Source organism: Lissotriton helveticus, chromosome 2_1 (genome assembly GCF_964261635.1).
Source record: "Lissotriton helveticus chromosome 2_1, aLisHel1.1, whole genome shotgun sequence".
Taxonomy (NCBI): domain Eukaryota; kingdom Metazoa; phylum Chordata; class Amphibia; order Caudata; family Salamandridae; genus Lissotriton; species Lissotriton helveticus.
Window position 1 is genome coordinate 47,448,678 of NC_136059.1, and position 21,534 is coordinate 47,470,211.

General features: G+C 51.4%; 1 protein-coding gene across 5 annotated transcripts in view; it reads right to left on the reverse strand.

Annotated features, from left to right (window-relative positions):
- LOC144817695 (long-chain-fatty-acid--CoA ligase ACSBG2-like) overlaps nucleotides 1-21,534 on the reverse strand; it is a 607,186-nt gene that overhangs the window by 248,420 nt on the left and 337,232 nt on the right. The window contains exon 1 of one of the 5 annotated variants that reach the window (XM_078674448.1): nucleotides 13,404-13,511. The exons of the other annotated variants lie outside the window; for them this stretch is intronic. The gene's annotated coding sequence lies outside the window, so the exon portion shown is untranslated. Of the gene's footprint in view, nucleotides 1-13,403; nucleotides 13,512-21,534 lie in introns of those variants that run through there. 5 annotated transcript variants of the gene reach the window in all.

Here is a 21,534-nt window from a genome sequence, read left to right on the forward strand (position 1 = left end):
ACAGACTATAAAATTATTTGTAAAAACAAGATTACAACAATTCATCTGGTCTCGCGCTGTATGTGAATTCTCACAGGAGAATGAAAACAAAAATGAAAGGGAGAGACCCAGCTTTGCACTCTCAGAGCACAGCTCCGCACAGGCTCCCCCGCGTTTGCTGCTCCTGGGGTCCGAGACCCCGCCACGCCTGGTCATTTCTAAGACCAACAGGCGAGGGTGGGGATGCACATCCCGGCCAAACATGGGAAAGCACTGGACGCACCACTGCTGGGAAGATATCCAGCCCCTGGGTTGGTGGGGGGGAGTGACCGAGTACAAAAATATTTGCAATGCTATAGGTCTCGTGTTTAAATGCGAGACCTATGGCGTTGCAAACAAGCTGCGGCCAATGTCCCTCCTTCTAAAGTGAAAGCAGGCATGGCGCGCGTCGTGCTCGTGCCTAACGTAGAAGAAAGTCAATTAAGAAAATAGAACACGTAGGGTGTAACAACCAAGTAAAGGGGCCAGCAGCCATGGGAGGGTACAGATGACGATATGGCTGTGCTAAGGAGGGACTAACAAGCCTCATAATCAATCAGAAGACAGCATTTAAAAGGACAAGCACACCATGAAAAATATGGGCGGGGGAGTGAGCGGGGCTTCTCTCCCATACTGAACAACCCAGATCAACCCCTGAGCAGCGCTTGTGTGCTGGCTCAGGGCTCGACTTAAAAATATGCTGATGTCATTAACTAAATGTAAACTAACAAACAGAATTAAGCAATGGTTGAACCTGCACAGTTACAGCATCGGGTGAACAAATGTTGCTGATCGAAAGAAAACAGACCTGATCTTTACAGCAAATGGGGTAAGATAAGAGCAAGCTTTACATCCCTGTTTACAACAGAGCTTTGTAAACCACGAGCACGGGTCTAAAGTGGTCTATCTTAAAGAAACAAATAGTGCAACAAACTGTCTGAGTAACAACACAAGTAACAAGGGGCCGATTCAGCTATTTCTTCCAACTACCGGCCCATCTCGTTGCTGCCGTACCTGGCCAAGGTGCTTGAGCGGCACGTGGCCGCGGTACTGAGCAACCATGTTGAGGCCACGGGAGGCTTGGCATCCTGCCAGGCTGGCTTTCGTCCCGGTCACTCGACCGAGTCTGTGGTGGTGTCAGTCCTAAATACACTCAGGGAGGGTCGAGACCAAAATAAACATCAAGCCCTGGTGCTCCTCGATCTTTCCGCCGCCTTCGATACGGTGGACCATTCCATCTTGCTTTCACGTATCGGAGCGGCGGGAATCGGGGGATCAGCACTAGTATGGCTCTCGTCCTTCCTGCGGGATCGCACTCAGGCGGTCCGGCTGGGAGAGTTCAGGGCAGACCCTATGAAGGTCACTTGTGGTGTTCCCCAAGGTTCTTCTCTTTCTCCTTTATTGTTTAATCTCTATATCTACCCTCTTATTTTTGCACTCCAGCAGCGGGAGGTTGCTGTGTTTAATTATGCAGACGACCTCCAGCTGGTCTTTGACCTCTCTTCTTCCCCTCACGCTATCTCTAATTTTCAGTCTATTATGATTTTTATCAGGGACTGGATGAGCCACAACCATCTGAAGCTCAACCCGGAGAAAACCGAGTTGGTGCTTACGGGTGGCTCCTCCAGTCCCTGGAACTCTGCATTTTGGCCCCTCACTCTTGGTTCTACCCCTCTCCCCTCTTCTACGGTAAAAACATTGGGTATAAAAATTAACAATCAGCTCACTCTTCACTCACAGGTCGGTGCTGTTGTTTCTTCCTGTTTTCTTATGCTCAGAACTATTCGTATTGTTTCCCGTTTTTTTTTCCCCCCTGGCACTTAAACTCATTATGTCTGCCCTGGTCATCTCCCGGCTAGACTATGCCAATGCCCTTTACAACGGCATTCCGGCATATAGCCTACGCAAACTCCAGCTTGTGCAGAACCAAGCAGCCCGGTTGGTTTATGGCCTTCCCCGGTTCCATCATTCTACACCTTTGTTGAAGGAACTGCACTGGTTGCCTGTTCGGCAACGTTCGCTTTTTAAAATGGGGTGCATGGTATTTCAGGCACGACAGGGAACGGCTCCGGCCTTTATTTCTTCCCTCTTAACTAACTATGTTCCCGCCAGACATCTCCGGTCGTCTGATCGGTCCCTATTGCTAGTCCCTCGGTTCATCAGGAAAAAATGGGGAGGTTCCAACTTCTCTGTTCTAGCTCCGGTATTCTGGAACTCCCTGCCTGACCACCTTCGAGCTTTAAAACAATACTCCCTTTTCCGTAAGGGCCTGAAAACTTTTTTGTTCGCTCAGGCTTTTCCCCTCTAACTGGCCCATCTCTGTCTTACTGTTTGCCGCCAAAGCGCCAAGAAACCGTAATGGTGTATGATGCGCTATATAAATTTTTTTAATTCAAATTCAAGGGCAGTCCTTGAAAATGGGCGGAGTTTAAAGCCCATATGCAGACTAGAAAATGCCTCACAGAGACAGCACAAGAACTGCCGAGGAGGCCTAATATGTCTCGAAGAGACAGCGCAAGCGCTGTCTAGGTGAGACCTACAAATCTCATCTGGTATAAATATTGTGGCCTAAATATTGGTTACAGAAATATCACTGAGTATAGATTTTCAATTATTAATACCAAGGGACCAATATTCGTGTGAGCGATGTTCAGGGCACTATATTTTGTACTTAGCCCATAATGCCCATTGCCCAGGGTTTTCTGGTACCATAGCAGGCAGTATGAGGCTATTCAATGCATACCTGAGACAGCCCCGCTGTCCCTTCATTGGCTGCTGTCAGGCACCCTCACCTGCTGAACTCGTGTGTTGGGTGGAAAGGTCTGGCCCCTCCCAGGACTGCAGGAATGTCTGCGGGTTACGCGGCTTCAGTGGGAAATTCCCACAGCCCTGGGCCTGCCTGCATGATTATAGGTTTGCTGTTGAGTGTCCTGTCTGCAGTGCTCGGGGTCACATGAAGGTTCTGCCCTCAGGGCTTGAGTGACAGGGGCTCAGGTTGCTCCAGACAGAGAGAAGAGCCTGGGGCCCTGGGTGTTAGCAGGTGCTTTGGTAGCAGGTTTCCTTCGTTTACATTTGTTGGTTGTAAATGTAAATGTAGTATACTTGTAAAGCGCACAGCTGCCCCAGCAACGGGGCGTCCCGGCGCTGTATAACTCTGGGGAACCCGTCCTGGCTTTCCCTGTGGGATGGTCCCTGCTGGGAGTCCCCAAGGTGGAGCCAGGCATCCCCGGAATTGGTGGGGCCGTTGTGGAGATTAGGCAAGCTAATGCCCAGAGTTGCCGAGTGGAACCCCTGATTAGAGTAAGCACCGAAGCGAGAATTATCGAGTCCGCTGACCAAGGTCCACGGCTTGCCAATGCTTGTTTCCCATCCTCGTGGTTCTGTAGCTGGGGTTCTTCTGATGAGGTGTCAGTAGGCTCTGGAGTGTTTCAGTTCGATCTGAGCTCTTGGAGTGTAAGGAGGGATGTGGTTGTGAGGCAGACAGTCAGTTGTTTTTATCTGGCTGACCTCAAGCCATAAAAGCACAGAATAAAACAACAAAAACATGAAAACTGCTTAAAAAGGATGGTAAAAACACCCTTAAAACGCTGCCTGATGCCTGCACATGACTGCACACAGGCCTGCTGCATTGCACAAGTGTCCTTGCGCTGCCTGATGAATGCACATGTCTGCACTCCGGTCCGCTGGCGGTGCACAAGTGTCCTTCCACTGCCTGATGAATGCACATGACTGCACACAGGCCCACTGGCGGTGCACAAGTGTCCGTCCGCTGCCTGATGAATGCACATGACTGCACACTGGAGGTGCACAAGTGTCCTAGCGCCGCCTGATGAACGCACATGACTGCACACAGGCCCACTGGCGGTGCACAAGTGTCCGTCCGCTGCCTGATGAATGCACATGACTGCACACTGGAGGTGCACAAGTGTCCTAGCGCCGCCTGATGAACGCACATGACTGCACACAGGCCCACTGGCGGTGCACAAGTGTCCTAGCGCTGCTTGATGAATGCACATGACTGCACACTGGAGGTGCACAAGTGTCCTAGCGCCGCCTGATGAACGCACATGACTGCACACAGGCCCACTGGCGGTGCACAAGTGTCCTTGCGCTGCCTGATGAATGCACAACTGAACATAGGCCCACTGGCGGTGCACAAGTGTCCTAGCGCTGCTTGATGAATGCACATGACTGCACTCCAGCCCACTGGTGGTGCACAAGTGTCCTTGCACTGTCTGATGAATGCACATGACTGCACACAGGCCCACTAGCGGTGCACAGGTGTCCTTGCGCTGCCTGATGAATGCACGACTGAACACAGGCCCACTGGCGCTGCACAAGTGTCCATGCGCTGCCTGATGAATGCACATGACGGCACACAGGCCCACTGGCGGTCCACAAATGTCCTTGCGCCGCCTGATGAATGCACATGACTGCACACAGGCCCACTGGAGGTGCACAAGTGTCCTTGCGCTGCCTGATGAATGCACATGACTGCACACAGGCCCACTGGAGGTGCACAAGTGTTCTTGCGCTGCTTGATGAATGCACATGACTGCACTCCAGCCCGCTGGTGGTGCACAAGTGTCCTTGCGCTGCCTGATGAATGCACAACTGAACATAGGCCCACTGGCGGTGCACAAGGGACACTTGTCCTTGCACTGTCTGATGAATGCACATGACTGCACACAGGCCCACTGGCGGTGCACAAGTGTCCTTGCGCTGCCTGATGAATGCACATGACTGCAAACAGGCCCACTGGTGATGCACAAGTGTCCTTGCGCCGCCTGATGAATGCACATGACTGCACACAGCCCTGCTGCGGTGCACAAGTGCCCCTTGTGCTGCCTGTTGCATGCATATGCCTGCTGCATAGTGCCAATATCGGCAACACTCCTCAGTTCTCATACAGCAACATACATAAATAAACCACAAGACACCTTGTTAGTGGAAAATATTCCTCCAGATTTATCTGCATAACAAATATGCCAACATGGTGGGTTATCTCAAGGGCGATCCAAGGGCAGGCCAGCCCCTATGCCGCCTGCCTGCTGAGCCAAATTACACTGTGGCCGCCGCCAATCGGTGGTTACCAATTTTGGGAGGGGCCACCCCTCCCATCAGTGGACCGCCAGTCCACGCCCTTACTCATGCCCCCCAAAAGGTGGGCGGAGCGTTCCAGGCAGCCCCCGGTTGCTCAGGCCCACAACCACCCGTAAGACGAACGGGGTGCCGTCGTACTTCCAGGGGACATGCTAAGACATCCCTGGGTATCCTTGGCTTAGCACCCTTAATGTGCTGCTGCATGTAGTACCCCTCTGTACCTTGCAGACTCTGGATCGCCCTGTAACTCCTCCACAGCTCTGGGCGTGGCCACCGTCACAACCCGGGCACCCCACCACGGTAGGAATCTTTACCTACATCCTGCTGATTACCAGGCCTCTCCCAGGTCTGGTAAAAACAAGTCCAAGCCCATACAGGACCGGAGGCCAGCCTGCCCCTTCTGGACAGGTGCCCCTATCTAAACTCCCCGTGGACTTTAGACTGACAAAACCAAACCCCCTCTGTTCAGGGATGGATGCATAACTTACACCAGGGGGAATTCAAATTCAATTTTGACAGCAGGGCCCTTCTACCCTGGAAAGTCAACTCAATGCCTCCCAGCTGTCAGACCCCAGTGGTGAGAGGGGAGACATCCCCCCCGCCCGGGCCGCTGCTTCAGCAGAAGCCGTTCCAGTGCCTGCACAATTACACCACCCGTCCCAGAGTGGCACACAGCCGGCTGTTCCCTAACATGCCATGGGATTCCTATCGCCCCACTGGTTAGCCTGTCCTGCTGAGTCTGCAACTCGGAAGGGGACCCAGTATCCATGGTACCCGCCTCGCCCAGCCCTTCATGTATATGCGCTCAGGATTACCTAAAACCATTAGTTTGGTGTTGGTTCAATGTTAACATTGCCTGGCTGAAGAGCAATACCTTTGGCAAGCCACTCCTGACAGGAAGTGCCAATGCGGGTGGAAGAGTTAAAAAGCCCGCCTTACTTCCTCTCACCCAGTTATCCGTGTATAGCACTTGTCGGAGTATGTCCATCGCATTCAGTCACTCGCCACCCTCGGTGACGCCTTGCCCTCCCAAACGTCTGCTAGTATACCATGGAGCAGACACGACAATGTGAACCAGAGGGGAACCATAAGTATACATACCTCCCCTTTATTTTTATTTTTTTATTTTAAATACTGGGAATTCTAAGTGTTCTTTAATACTTTGTAGCCCATTGGTGTTTAACCCAGGGCTTTCCCCAATCTTATGGCCCATAGCACACTTGTTGGATGACAACTTCTACAACCTGCTTGGCTGCCAACAAATTCAGAAGGCTGAACTGCTAGGTGGACCTACAAGGATCTGAACCTGTGACCAGCGGTCGAACGCAAGCCACTTTTAGTTCTGCCGCTGAACATGCCTGTGAACTTGCATCCCAGAGCAGACTTCAGGCACCACAACCCATACTTGGACATGCCTGAGCTAGAAACACACATCTGTATTTGCCTATTCAGTTTCTGGCTGCAAAGTTTGGTGACATTGCCAGCCCCAATCTCAGGCAAAATAAAAGGAAGCTTTACTGATACCCCTGTGAGCTGCTGCTAATGCTCATGATGGTACATATAGCATTGGTAAACTAGATGCTGTATGTTGGACCTGGTCCATTTGTTTTTTGCTCCCCTAATTCAGGATGTCCCCCCATAGTAATGAAGTTGTATAGGCCCTGTGAGGTTGAGATGCCCTGTGTAATATTAAAATCAATGCTAAGGTGCAGGTGCTCTCTACTTCCATCATGGCTGCCACTGACCCCTGCTACTGCGGCGCGGTGTTTTTAGTCGCAATCTAGTTGCCAGGAGCTGGCTGGAACCCTTAAACATTGTTACCACTCCATCCTGCCTTGCCTGTCCACAGTTAGAGTAGGGAAGCTCCTGGCACCTTCTAGAATAGGGGCGGAGCCTATTTTTGCCGCCTTAGAGGGTGGTCACCTGACCTGGGCCTATATAAAGAAAGGGAGGGAAACTTTCCAGTCAGTTGGGGCATCACTGACCTGGGGGACCCACGCAGGAGATTTAGGAGGTAGGGCCTAGTCAGGGACCTATGCCACTGGGAGTGACAGGGCTGAGGTGCTGCCTTCCAAGTAGAGTGAGGAACCCTGAACTAGCCCACTGATCTGGCCCGGCGTGAGGGGAACCCAGGGACCACCTGAAGTGACCTGCTGAAAAGCCTTCAACTCAACCCCCCTTCCCCTTCAAGAAACCAAGAAATTGCTATCTACAAAGGGCGCAGGAACCATCAAGCACCAAGAAGAAGACCCCTTTATTATGCAACAAGGACTACTGGGGATCAACCAGGTACAGGGGTGTGTCCACTCTGCGCCCCTTTTCCTCAACCTGGGCCCCTGCGCTGTCCTGCCTAACTCCCCCTGACTGGACTGTCTGAATTGCTGTCCTGTCCTGAGGAAAGTGCCCCACTGAAGGGACTGCTAAGTGCTATCACTGCGCAGTGCTAGCCCCCAGAACCGCCTAATTTACCACAGCTGACTGAATTGCCTCAAGCGCTCCCCCGCTGTGGCGCTGAAGGAGTGCTGTATCCCTCAAGCGCTAACTCTGCCAAGCGCTGTCATTTGATGATCTGCTTTGTCGACTGAAGCGCTATTATAGGGACTGCCCCAGCACTACCACTGCCCGGGAAGCGGCTGTCCCACTTACCGATACACTGTGGGAGCCGCCGGACTCCTTCTACTTCCGTCATCTGCCCCCGGCGGCCCCCCGTGCCACGAGAGGGCCGCCGCCGTGTTGGCGTGGGCTGCGCCCACCTGGGAGGGCGATGGAAGGAGGCGCTGCCATCCAGTGCGCCAGAGGGTCCCAAGTCCCCCCTCGGCGGCCCCTGGGAGCCAGGAGAGGGCCGCCGCTATACTCCGTCAGGCCGCAGTAGGCCTCGCTAGGCCAGAAGCCTGGAACTCTCCTCACGTGACGGGGGCGTCGGAAGTGACTCCGCCGCGCACGGATTGGCCACCGGCATCGTGCCCCCGCAGGCCGCGCTGCCATAGGCGGCTGCGGGAGCACCCACGCCCTCATTGGTCCCCAGGCCCTGCCTCCAAAGCGCCTTCATGCCAATTGGTTCCCGGGCCTCTGACGTGCTCTTGGGCCCGGGAACAGGACGCGACCCTGCGGAGTGCTCCGAGGAGCAAAGGAGCCCCCTCCGCCTAGCTTCACCCTTGGGGCTGACCCTGCCCCTCGGCGCGGGGCACCGTGTAATCCTGCCACAGCGTGATACACCGGGGGGGCTCTAGGAAGAGATGGAGCCTCCCCCGCAACCGAACCTCCGCAAGGGCCCTGAGAGGGGCCGAAGAGTCCAGGTAAACCCACGGGGAGGAGGGCGGAAGGCCCCGAGGAGGCCCGGAGTTCGCCCCTCCCCTGGGGAAACTGTGATTGGGCCCTGTTGGCCCTGATTAGCCCCATAAAACAACCTGAACTGAGCCGGAGCCATGTAAGACCATGTGGGGGCCTGCATTACAGTACAGTGAACACCGCGTTGGGGGACTGGTTCTTCCAACCTGCCCTAGGCAGGACTTAATGGTTTGCTGATAAGGTGCCACCTACTCATTGGTCCCAAGGCACCAGGGTTCTATAGGCTCAATGTGGTTAAACGAAATGTTTATTCCTGCCTAAGGAGATGGTTGTGTTTACCTAAGGGAATATGTGTTCATGCTTGCTGAAACGTGACCTAAATGCCTATAGTTATCTGAGGAAACGTTCGCTCTGCTACTCTAATGAAATGCACTGCACCTTTTCACTTGATGCCTGGATTATGGTTGCCTTAATGAGAAGCACATCTTTACCTGATGCCTGGCTCCCTTTGCCTACTGGAAGGTTTTACCTCTGCTGATTAACTGTTCTACACTTACTGGAAGGTTTTACCTCTGCTGATTAACTGTTCTACACTTAATGAAAGGTTGTTCCTACCTAAGGAGATATTGCCTGACCTGTGATGAAATGTTTACTCTTGATAAAGGAGATGTGTAGTTTTGCCTAATGAAAGGTTGTATTCTGGGCGGAAGAGATGTTGATGCTTATTGAAGGAAATGTTTATTCATGCTTGCCGGAAGGTGAACTACATGCCCATAGTAATGGAGCGAAGGGCTCCTTGCTTTAATGGAATGTTTGCTTAACCGTTGAACTGGTTATTTCCACAGGGAATGTTCCTGCCTGCATTTTCCAGTCAGACTGCAGGGGTTACCATGAAATGGTGATTTCTTCATGCCTAAATAATGTTTTCGTTTTACCTCATGAAGTGTTAGGCCTGATTAATAGGGGTAATGCACTGCTTATTCAGGCATCAGGTAATGTGAGGGTTTTACCCTAAGGAAATGTTTTTATTCTCACCTGATGAAAAGTATATCTTTACCAGATAAACAGTCTTCATTCCTATCTAATAAGATGTTCTTCCCCTGTCTGAGGACAGGTTTATGCCTGAGTTCAGATGAAAGGCTTATTGCTGAGAAATTAACTGTTTCTTCCTGTCAGATGTCCAGTTTATTCCTGCTAAGGAGTTTAATGTAATGTTCACCCTTGCTCTGTGAGAAGTTAATTGATCTGGAACTCTCTTCCGGTGGAGATCCATCTGCTGGAGGATCTTTTGCAGTTTCGTAAGGCTATTAAAACCTTCCTGTTTTAATCTTGCCCCGCTGTTGTTCCTTTTTTCTGTTTCTGTGTTAGCAGTGTTGTGTTTTATCTTGTCTTGCGCCAGGACGCTCCTTCGCTGGAGCAGCTGTGCGCACAATAAATGATTGTAACATAACATAACATAACATTTGCCTACTGAACAGGTTACTTATACGATGGAATGTGTACTCTTGCTACATGACATGCTCATCCTTGCCTGATGAGCTGGTTGTTCATGCCTAATGAGATGCTCACCTTCGCAGGGTGCCTTGGTATTTAATGCCTAATGAAATGTTGTACCCTGGTTTATTGTGAAGTAATGAGATGCTAATCCCTTAATGAAATGTTTATTGTGACGTGTAAAATTGGATATTGAACTGCTCCTTTTACTCCCCTCTGATGAAATGCTTTGATGAGTAATTGATACTGTGATTTTTGATTACCCTGAACCTTGATCTTATATAATAGCATATTGTTTTAAATCAAACTCACTGGTGTGGTCTCGGTCTTTGCGTGCGTTTTATTGTCTCAGTGGATGTGTGTGCTGTGTAGTCACTTAACACCTGAGCTTTCGGGTGCCTACCTGCTCGTGCCAGGCTATCCCCCGGGGAACTGGTGACCCCAGTTCCTACACTGTACTATTGCATTAGAGGGCCATTGCAACACTTATTAAAGTCCATGGCTAACCTACTCACAGAATGACAGGCACAAGAGAGGCTGTCAATTTAAAGCCCATTGAGATGGTCATTAGCTAAGCCCAACAGGGAGTGATCCTGAGAAATGAGGTAGGTACCACCACCACCATGCCCCGCATGTGAATCAGTCCAGGATAACTTTGCCACCTGCAGTAGTGCCACTACAATTTGCCGGCATCTAACCTGTGCAGTGTCCTGTTCTGTGCAGTCCCCCTCATGCTTCCACTGGGCACCTCTGCCTGATGCGAGTGACCTAGGTTCATGGTCCCCCCGCATGGCGCGGCCTGCCAGTGAGATAATACATCACATACCCCATAAGTACCGCTACCTGCCTTTGGTAGGGTCTTGCCTGGCATTCCTTCATGCCCAGATATACCAAGGGAAAAAGACTGTACTTGGCGCCGCCCTCTGGAAAGGGTGGATCGGTGCAAGGGCCAGGGGCCCTCCGCAGTGAGAGCATGGGCAGCAGCCTTAGAGCGCCACCATGAGGCGGGTCACATAGCACCGTCTCACGGGTGCCTTCGGAGTACTCCAGCTGTACCCGGAGCTCGCAGAACATGTCTTCAAGCGCCCCTCAGAAAAGTGCGCCCCTCTGAGCACTCTCAGCGCTAGGCGGCCCTGGAGAGCGGTTCCACGGCAGACCTCTCAGAAAACCTGAAAAACAGGTTTTTCAGGAATGAAACAGAGCCTCCCTGTATTCACTGTTTGTCCCTATTAGAATAGTGTGAAGGCTTAGTACTCCGAAGCCCTCCGGTGTAACTGCAGGCTCTAGAAAATGGCATTATTATGTTTTGCCTAGAGCTAAAAAAATTAAAGAATGGTCTAAATCAAAGAGCCGCAGAAATGCCAACAGTCATGACTGTCACAACACGGATACCAACGAATCACCCTGCAAGGCACATCGCGTGCGCAGCTGCACCACAGCACGAAAGCCAGTTCCCACAGCTCGCTGCTGCCCCACAGCACCCACGGCAGTGCCCACAGCTCGCTGCTGCCCCACATCACCCACGGCAGTGCCCACAGCTCGCTGCTGCCCCACATCACCCACGGCAGTGCCCACAGCTCGCTGCTGCCCCACAGCACCCACGGCAGTGCCCAGAGCTCGCTGCTGCCCCACAGCACCCACGGCAGTGCCCAGAGCTCGCTGCTGCCCCACAGCACCCACGGCAGTGCCCACAGCTCGCTGCTGCCCCACAACACCCACGGCAGTGCCCGCAGCTCGCTGCTGCCCCACAACACCCACGGCAGTGCCCACAGCTCGCTGCTGCCCCACAACACCCACGGCAGTGCCCACAGCTCGCTGCTGCACCACAGCACCCACGGCAGTGCCCACAGCTCGCTGCTGCCCAACAGCACCCACGGCAGTGCCCACAGCTCGCTGCTGCCCCACAGCACCCACGGCAGTGCCCACAGCTCGCTGCTGCCCCACAGCACCCACGGCAGTGCCCACAGCTCGCTGCTGCCCCACAGCACCCACGGCAGTGCCCACAGCTCGCTGCTGCCCAACAGCACCCACGGCAGTGCCCACAGCTCGCTGCTGCACCACAGCACCCACGGCAGTGCCCACAGCTCGCTGCTGCACCACAGCACCCACGGCAGTGCCCACAGCTCGCTGCTGCCCAACAGCACCCACGGCAGTGCCCACAGCTCGCTGCTGCACCACAGCACCCACGGCAGTTTCGCAGCTCGCTGCTGCACCACAGCACCCACGGCAGTGCCCACAGCTCGCTGCTGCCCCACAGCACCCACGGCAGTGCCCACAGCTCGCTGCTGCCCCACAGCACCCACGGCAGTGCCCGCAGCTCGCTGCTGCACCACAGCACCCACGGCAGTGCCCACAGCTCGCTGCTGCCCAACAGCACCCACGGCAGTGCCCACAGCTCGCTGCTGCACCACAGCACCCACGGCAGTGCCCGCAGCTCGCTGCTGCACCACAGCACCCACGGCAGTGCCCACAGCTCGCTGCTGCACCACAGCCCCCACGGCAGTGCCCACAGCTCGCTGCTGCACCACAGCACCCACGGCAGTGCCCGCAGTTTGCTGCTGCTCCACAGTACCCACGCCAGCGCCAACAGCTCGCTGCTGCCCCACAGCACCCGCGGCAGTGCCCACAGCTCGCTGCTGCCCCACAGCACCCACGGCAGTGCCCGCAGCTCGCTGCTGCCCAACAGCACCCACGGCAGTGCCCACAGCTCGCTGCTGCCCCACAGCACCCACGGCAGTGCCCACAGTTTGCTGCTGCCCCACAGCACCCACGGCAGTGCCCACAGCTCGCTGCTGCACCACAGCACCCACGGCAGTGCCCACAGCTCGCTGCTGCCCCACAGCACCCACGGCAGTGCCCACAGCACCCACGGCAGTGCCCACAGCTCGCTGCTGCCCCACAGCACCCACGGCAGTGCCCACAGCACCCACGGCAGTGCCCACAGCTCGCTGCTGCCTCTCTGGGTAGGCTGGTGCTGTGGCCCCCGCTCCCCCAACTGGACAACTCCTAACACAGACCACCCCGGTACCCCCCCGCCTCTAGCACACCGGAGGCCACGAAATTAAATTAAAACTGACAGCCAATCACAACTATAATGTAGTGCCTATCTCTCAGGAGAGCTCATGCATCACACTTCTAAGCGCTGCGCCCCAAGGCAAGCTGAGAGCCCCTCCGCGGTCTCCACGTGAGACACCAAAACGGCTCCCACTGGTGATAACTACTGATGCAGCGCCCCAGCCTGCACCCCGCCACGGTGCAGCGCCTCGTCCATCCAGAAAGACGCTTCGGCGCTGCACGTAGGGGTGTGAAGCGCTATATAAAGGCTGCAATACAATAAATATGGAAATCTTTGCTCTTCGGCACTCGGAGTGGACACTGCTGACAGACAGAGCAACAGGCGCCTGGACCCACTCAGCTAACCATGCGCAGCAGCACAGCGGTGTGAAGTGACTGCAGGGCCGGATTTAAAAAGTCTATCCCAATCCAAGTGGGAATCTTACTGTGAAACGTCCGGTGACGTGCGACGCCTTAGCTCCTCGCAGCTCGGCAGGGGCGTCCAGGCGCTAGGCTGTCTGGAGAGAGATGCGCTTCTCTCCCTCGAGGTGAGCGCAGGGCAGCAGGGCGGGGGCGGCGCACGCGGGGCGGATCTCGGTCAGTAACCGAGGGGAGGGCTCTGAACTTTGGTCACAAACAGCCAACAAACATTGGTAATGCCAATAGACCTGGCAGTGGCTGACAATTCTTGTTTAGTCTTGTACTTGTATTCACAACACATGATCGATCGGAACGCTGGAGGGCGTTTTTCTGGTATCAAAAAGCAAACATGACCTTGGTACTCCCGGCGCTGAAGGGGGCTGCTTTGTGTGAGCTTCTGCTCCTTGTCGAGGGGCAGAAAGCCCTGTCTGACTGTGAGGGCAGCCAGCGGGCAGACACCCTGCCCTGAGGGTGCTGGAGTGGGTGTGAATGCATGGGAATGCCACAACTACAGACTAATGGATGACGTTTGGCAAACATTCCCCTAAGGTAACTATGTCACACACAGATTTATAGTAAAATTAAAAGGTCTGGGCAAACACACCTAAAAAGCCGATTGTTCTGGCATTGGCTGCCAGCCTCTTGCTCTTGAGGGAAACAGGGAGAGAGGGATGGAAGGCAGACAAGAGATGAGAAAGACAAGAGAGAAAGAAGGAAGCAAGGGGAAAAGAGAAGGGAATACAGAGGTAGCTTTACAAAGACAGAGCAGACTCACGAGCTTACATTCAATCTTTGTTGCACTAATGTTGTCTTTCAAAAGGCTTGGTTTGCCACAGCTTCTTAAGAGTAGCGAAATAGCAGTCCTGAGATAAAGAAAGGATGTTCCAAAAGGAATTTACAGCAGCATTGGCAGGAGACATAAACTGACAAAGATGGCATGTGCCCTGTGATCACACCAAAGGCTTCATGCAATCACATCAGACTCTATACACAAGGGCAACCATAAGGTATTTATAAAGTAAAAACAAATATACTGGCACTGAAGGGAACTAGCGTGCGTGCGGTTGTGCTCATTGTGGAAGAGCAAAATGCAGCCACTCAAAGTGCCATCACCCAGCGCCTGAAGTGGGCGGACCCGCTGCCCCGTGCTGTATGCTGCAGTGGGCGGAAGTGAAATATGAATGGCACAGCAACAGACCAATGGACGAAAAGCGGTGCCTGAAAGCTCCTTTAAGTATTATTCATATAATCTTAGAAAAATCTAAAGGTATTGCCTAACACCAGACCTACACAAGCACTGGCAAAACCACTAGGTCTCGCCCCTGCTAGAGCTATTGGCTTTGCCAATGTTTAAGATGTTGTACACCAGCGTGGCTGCTAATCAGCAAGGCTCAAAGTTAATGGTGTAGAGGAGAGTGGCATGGAGAGGAGTGGAGAGGAGTGAAGTAGAGTGGAGGAGAGTGTGGTAGAGTGGAATGGCTTAGAGCAGTGATACTCAAAGTACGGCCCGGGGGCCGCATGCGGACCTCCTGGCCTTTACAGGCGGACCCTGGGGAGCAGCAGCAGCTCGGGGCTGCTGTGTTTTCTCAACTCAGCACTAACATGGAAAAAAATAAATTATATAAAGCAATCACTTATTTAAAGGTTAATTGCAGTTAGGGAAAGGAGGTAGCTAGGCCACTAACTTTAGGAACAGCTTCATTTTCAAAGACAGCCACTAAATATACACGCTTTGCTTCCCCTGCACCCACTTTACACCCCCTGCAGACATCAGTACGGCCCTCGGTCGCACCATAGACCAAACTTTGCGGCCCCCGGGAAAATGCTTGTGAGTACCCATGGCTTAGATTATCAAGGAGTGGCGAGGAGAGGAGAGGACAGTTGTGGGGTGGCATAGGAAGGAGAAGAGTGTTGTGGAGAGTCGAAAAGTAAAGTGTCATAGAGTGAAGTGTCATAGAATGGAGTGTCATTGAGTGGAGTAGAATGCATTGTTGTAGATTAGAGTGGAGCAGAGTAGAGAAGAATGGGGTGATTAGTGCACGATATCAAATTGTTGTATTAGATTGTTATTGGTGTGGAGTGACATTGAGTGTATTAGAGCAGAGAGGCATTGAGTGGCATAAAGGTGAGTGTCATGGAGTATCGTGGAGTGTTGTGGAGAGTTGTGGAGTGGCGCAGAGTACAGTGGCCTAGAGTGGAGTGGCGTAGAGTGCGGTGGATTGTCATAGAGAGCTGGGGAGTGGAGAGTCGTAGAGTACAGTGGCCTAGAGTGGAGTGGCGTGGACTGCCGTGGAGTGTCATAGAGAGCTGGGGAGTGGAGAGTCGTAGAGTAGAGTGGCCTAGAGTGGAGTGGCGTGGACTGCCGTGGAGTGTCATAGAGTGTTATAGAGTGCCGGGGAGTGGAGGGTCATAGAATGGAGGGGCATAGAGTGCCATGGAGTGCCATAGAGTGCCAGCGAGTGGAGCATCGTAGAGTGGAGGGGCATGGTGTGTGGTGTAGTGAAGTGTTGAAGTGGAGGGGGTAGAATGTCATAGAGTGGAATAGAGCGTCATACAGTGGACTGCCGTAGAGTGTTGTGGAGTGTTGTAGAGTGGCGTAGAGTAGAGTGGAGTAGAGTAGCCTAGAGTGAAGTGGTGTGGACTGCCGTGGAGTGTCATAGAGTGTTGTGGAGTGTTGTAGAGTGCCGGGGAGAGGAGGTTTGTAGAGTGGAGGGGCATAGAGTGCCGTGGATTGCCATAGAGTGCCGGGGAGTGGAGGGTCGTAGAGTGGAGGTGCATAGAGTCCCGTGGAGTGCCATAGGGTGCCGGGAGTGGAGGGTCGTAGAGTGGAGGGGCATGGAGTGTGGTGTAGTGAAGTGTTGCAGTGGAAGGGGTAGAATGTCATAGAGTGGAAAAGAGTGTCATACAGTGGAGTGCCGTAGAGTGTTGTGGAGTGTTGTAGAGTGGCGTGGAGTAGAGTGGCCTAGAGTGGAGTGGCGTGCACTGCCGTGGAGTGTCGTAGAGTGTTGTGGAGTGTTGTAGAGTGCCGGGGAGTGGAGGGTCATAGAGTGGAGGGGCATGGAGTGCCGTGGAGTGCCACAGAGTGCCGGGAGTGGAGGGTTGGAGAGTGGAGGGGCATGGAGTGTGATGTAGTGAAGTGTTGAAGTGAAGGGGGTAGAATGTTATAGAGTGGAATAGAGTGTCATACAGTGGAGTGTCGTAGAGTGCAGTGCCATAGAGTGAAGTAAAGTGTCCTAGAGTGGAATAGAATGGCATTGAGTGACATAGTGTGGCACAGAGTGGCATAGAGTGGATAAGAGTTGAGTGGAGTAGAGTGGCCTTGAGTGGAGTGGCGTGCACTGCCGTGGAGTGTCGTAGAGTGTTGTAGAGTGCCGGGGAGTGGAGGGTCATAGAGTGGAGGGGCATGGAGTGCCGTGGAGTGCCACCGAGTGCCGGGAGTGGAGGGTTGGAGAGTGGAGGGGCATGGAGTGTGATGTAGTGAAGTGTTGAAGTGAAGGGTGTAGAATGTTATAGAGTGGAATAGAGTGTCATACAGTGGAGTGTCGTAGAGTGCAGTGCCATAGAGTGAAGTAAAGTGTCCTAGAGTGGAATAGAATGGCATTGAGTGACATAGTGTGGCACAGAGTGGCATAGAGTGGATAAGAGTTGAGTGGATAAGAGTTGAGTGGAGTAGAGTGGCCCAGAGTGGAGTGGCATACCCTGGCGTGGAGTATCATAGAATGACATGGAATATCGTCGAGTGGAGGCGTGTGGAGTAAAGTGCTGTAGAACGGAAGGGTGGAGTGTCTTAGAGTACCATGGAGCGGAGGGTCACAGAGTGGAGTGGCACAGAAGGGCGTAGAGTGGATTAAATTGGTGTGGATGGAGTAGTGCAGAGTGGAATGTTATTGACTGATGGGGCGTATAATGGAGGGGAGTAGAGTAAAGGGGTATGGAATAGAGGGGTGTAGAATGGAGGGGCGCAGAGTGGAGTAGATTCGTAGAGTGGAGAGGCGTAGCGTGGCCTAGAGTTAAGTGGTACAGAGTGGCGTACAGTGATGTAGAGTATAGTGGGGTGGAATGGAGTAGAGTAGAGTGCCATAGAGTGGAATGATGTAGAGAGGCAGAGTGTTGTAACATAGAATGGAGTAAATTGTCCTAGAGTGGTGTGGCGTAGAGTGAAGTGCGATAGAGTGGAATGTTGTAGAGTGGAGTAAAGACTTAGGCTGTGGGGTTTTAGGTTTAAACCTATAATAACTGATAAAACCCCACTGAAAGAAAAATAGCTCTCACCGGTGAAAACATATAAACACTGAAAAAACACCTGCACAACCACAAATTAAATGCCATTCAAAGAAAGGAATAAGAAAGTGAAAGAGTCACTTTGTTCTTACTGAAGGGGTCAATAAAATGTAACTTTGTTATACAAGCTAAGCTAGCAGTAAGAAAGACTGGCTAACATTATTCTGCTTGAGTTTTGTTCTTTAGGGATGCCACTAAAATATTGTTTCTTCTTCCTTTTACTATTTTCAGTTTTATGGACTTTGGTCTGAAGATGCAGGGTTTAGTTTCATGTTTTAGGTCTAGTTTAATCATTTTATAAAAAATGTGTGTGATGACCTGTCAAAATTGATACCCGAGCTGAAGTGACTCCCTGTAGGAGATCCTTGCCACTTGTTAGATGGTATGCTGAAAGCATCTTTACAATCTTCAGAGTTAATGAGGGATGCTATTGACTTTTTAGTCCATTCTGGTGCACTGTTTTCTTATGCCCAGGAACTAAAATGCAAATATTTATCATTTCGTGCTCTATTTGGCATCAAAGAAAGAGTCATCCCAACTGTGTCCCTTAGCTGACGGTTCTCAGCACAAGGGGCTATGAATGCTGAGAGGGCCTTTTCACAGAAGTTTACATGGGAAGGAAAGCGCGAGCGCACATGACCAAAGACTCACTGAAGAAGTATTGTATGGTGTACTACAATAAGATTAATTTGCAAAAATCTCTTTGGACCTCATATACACTATACGTACACTGTCTATATACCATGTTCATTCAGGGCAGAAAGCAAACAATGATAAAAGCAAAATGTTTCATAAACACCAGAAAAACACTTTTTCTGTTGTTTTTAGTGGCGTGAAAATGTGTAACCACTGATAACAACTGTTTTTTAACATATTGAAAACACTGAAAAAACCCCACCAGAATTTACCAAAAATAGAAACTGAAAACAGGACAGCCTAAGTAAAGTGTTATAAAGAGGAGACGCGTAAAGTGGAGTGTTGTAGAGTAGAGTGGCGTGGAATGAAGTAGAGTAGAATGGAGGAGAGTGTCATAGAGTGAAGTGGCGTATAGTTGAGAGGCTGAGTGGCATAATGTAGAATGGAGAAAATTGTCTTAAAGTGGAGTAGAGTGGAGTGGCGTAGAGTGAAGTAGAGTGTCATAGAGTGCAGTAGAGTAGTGTGGTGTGGAGGGGAGTGGCATAGATTAGAGTGGCATAGGGTGGTGTAAAATGGAGCAGGGCAGTGTGGAGGGGATTATAGTGCCGTAGAGTGGAGTTCAGTGGAGTGGTATAGAAAGGTAAAGTGTCCTAGAGTGGCTTAGAGTGCAGTGTTGTAGAGTGGGGTAGAGTGTAGAGGGTAGAGTAGAGTGTCGTAGAGTGGAGTGACGTAGAGTGTAGTATACAGGGTGTGATGGCGCACTACCATTACAGACAACACATTTTCAATTGAAATGATCATTACATTTGCACAGACATACAGTTTTATTGCTAAAACTATAAAGCGCACAAACGATAATGTTATGAAAGGGTATCACCTAGTCTACTGATTTGTTTTGATCGTATTTGTTTCCAGCACACTTCAGAATTACAAAGCAATTGTGTTTCATTGGTGCGTTCCCAATTCTTATATATTCTGAGTTATTTGCACAGTTCCTTTATAGACCTCTATATTTTTTTGTGTGCTAGAAAAAAAGCCATTCTTTCACATCTCTAGATTGTCAGATAAAGCATCTTACTTTGAATTCGGAGAACGAAAACTAAACTGGAAGCTCCCTCGGAAGACAGAGCCTGACATTGGACCTATGTCTTTGAGTGCACAGCAAATATGACATGATAATAACAATATTTAAAGACCTGGTTGCAGAAAGCGTACACTTGTGGAAGAATACAGTAAACAGGCTAAGCTCCACGGGAAGGACAAGGACATGTTGAATAGTGTAAAACAAATGAAGCCAGCAAATAGAAAGCAAGTAAATGAAGCCAGCAAATAGAAAGCAAGCAAATGTGAGTTGCAAACCAGAAAGCCAATGGAAAGGAATGTGAGGAATGTGAGGAATGCATTCTTAGGTCGGTTTTCAGAGTGTCCTGAAGAAGTCTTTAGCAAATCAGATAACTGCACTGTCTGGCAGGTTTCGACTTAAAAGGTCAGGGCCAATCTGGTGGTTGTGGAGGGAGTGATGGGGGGAGGTAAACATACAATTTGGATATATGTGGTTAGAGGCCTTCATTTGGAGTTATTTGTAACCACTTAAAACATTATCTGGGCGAATGTATTTCTGATCAGATGGGAGGAAGAGGGGGTGGGGGTCAGGACTTGAGATTTTCAAACCGGTCACCACTGCAAGTGCTTGGAGCTAGCCAATTCAAAGTAGCCCCTCCCCCTCGTCTAAAATCCTTTGCAACATCAGAACAGAATAATAATAATAATAATAATAATAATCCACATTTGTAAAGCGCACAATCACCCGTAAGGGTCTCTAGGCGCTGGGGGCCTCGGGAAGATTAAGCGAGCTATTGCCCAGAGTCGCATGGTGCTGGGCTAATCTGCCGCCGGCGCCGGGGATCGAACCCTGATCCCCAGATTCCGGAGTCAGTCGCCCTAGCCGCGGCGCCACACCTCTTCCACTGAATGAATGAATTCACTTATAGCAGAAGAGACCCAATATGACCCATTTCAACCATAAATCCGAGGAGGGCCACCATATCAACTATACTTTTGAGACAATGAACGATGCGTGTGAGCAGGATTCAGTACCATAAGTAACGAATACAACAAAGTGTTATGTTTGTAAAATGGGACCATGCAATGCCACGTTCACATGTTGTACCCTATTGGATGCGAGGAATGACATTCTGTCTCTTGGGCACAAGGTGGCGCACTTGACACGGGTCATTAGATGGTGCAGTGTAAGTGGGTTCTTTAACCCCTTCGGTGCTGATGACGGCTCCCGGTCGTCATCAGTTACGATGGGAGTGTGCTGATGACGGCCAGGAGCCGTCATGACAACGCCCGCGATCGGAATGTCCCGCACAGGCGGGGAATTCCAGCCGCAGCCAGGGGGTTAAATCAGATCCAGGGTGTGTGGGGTGCATTAGGTGTCCCCGAGATAGGCCCAGCCAGCATCACATGATGACCACAGGCACCACAGCATAGAAACACAGACAAGCCCGGAAGGTCAGTTAGGGGGTTCGTGTCAACGCGCCAGAGTGCTGCAGATGACCACTGCTGTGGGAGGGCAGCAAGTACACCAGAGGGTCCAGTCTCATGATGTGAACCCAACTCTTTCGCTAAACATAACGTCAATCCTACCAACAGGTTTTGTTTTGGCCTGTTAGCCAGACCCAGCGGCGCTATGACGGAGGAGCGTTGCCCCACTGCTCACTGAGCAGGTCAGAACAGAAAAATAAAATGATAATAACCAGTATTTCTAAATAAATACCAGTATTTGTAAAGCGCGAACAATTACCCAAGGGTGCCAAGCCTGCTTCTTCCCAGAGTGACTGGATTCTGGGTCTTATAAGCAGTGAGAAATGCCATGTCAGCGGAACTAGAATAAGGTACCGAGCCAAATATGGCTAACAGGGATGTGTAAGATCTGCATCATGCCAATTATGAACAGCTAGATATGGGCAGATCAGGAAAGGCTGGCACAGTGCCAATTATACTACAGATCTACTGTGTAAGCAAATTGCACAACCAGATAAGGAAACTAACATGGAACCAGGACAGGCAGAGTGACCTCTAAGGTGGTTCAGCAGAGCTGTTGAAGCTTGTCCAGTCAAGGTCAGATAGGACGTCCTTTGGAGCGCCGAGCCTCTTGTCAGTGTGATATATCTAAGTATGATATCTTTGTAGTGCATACATATGAATTTATATGGATATATATATATATTTGTT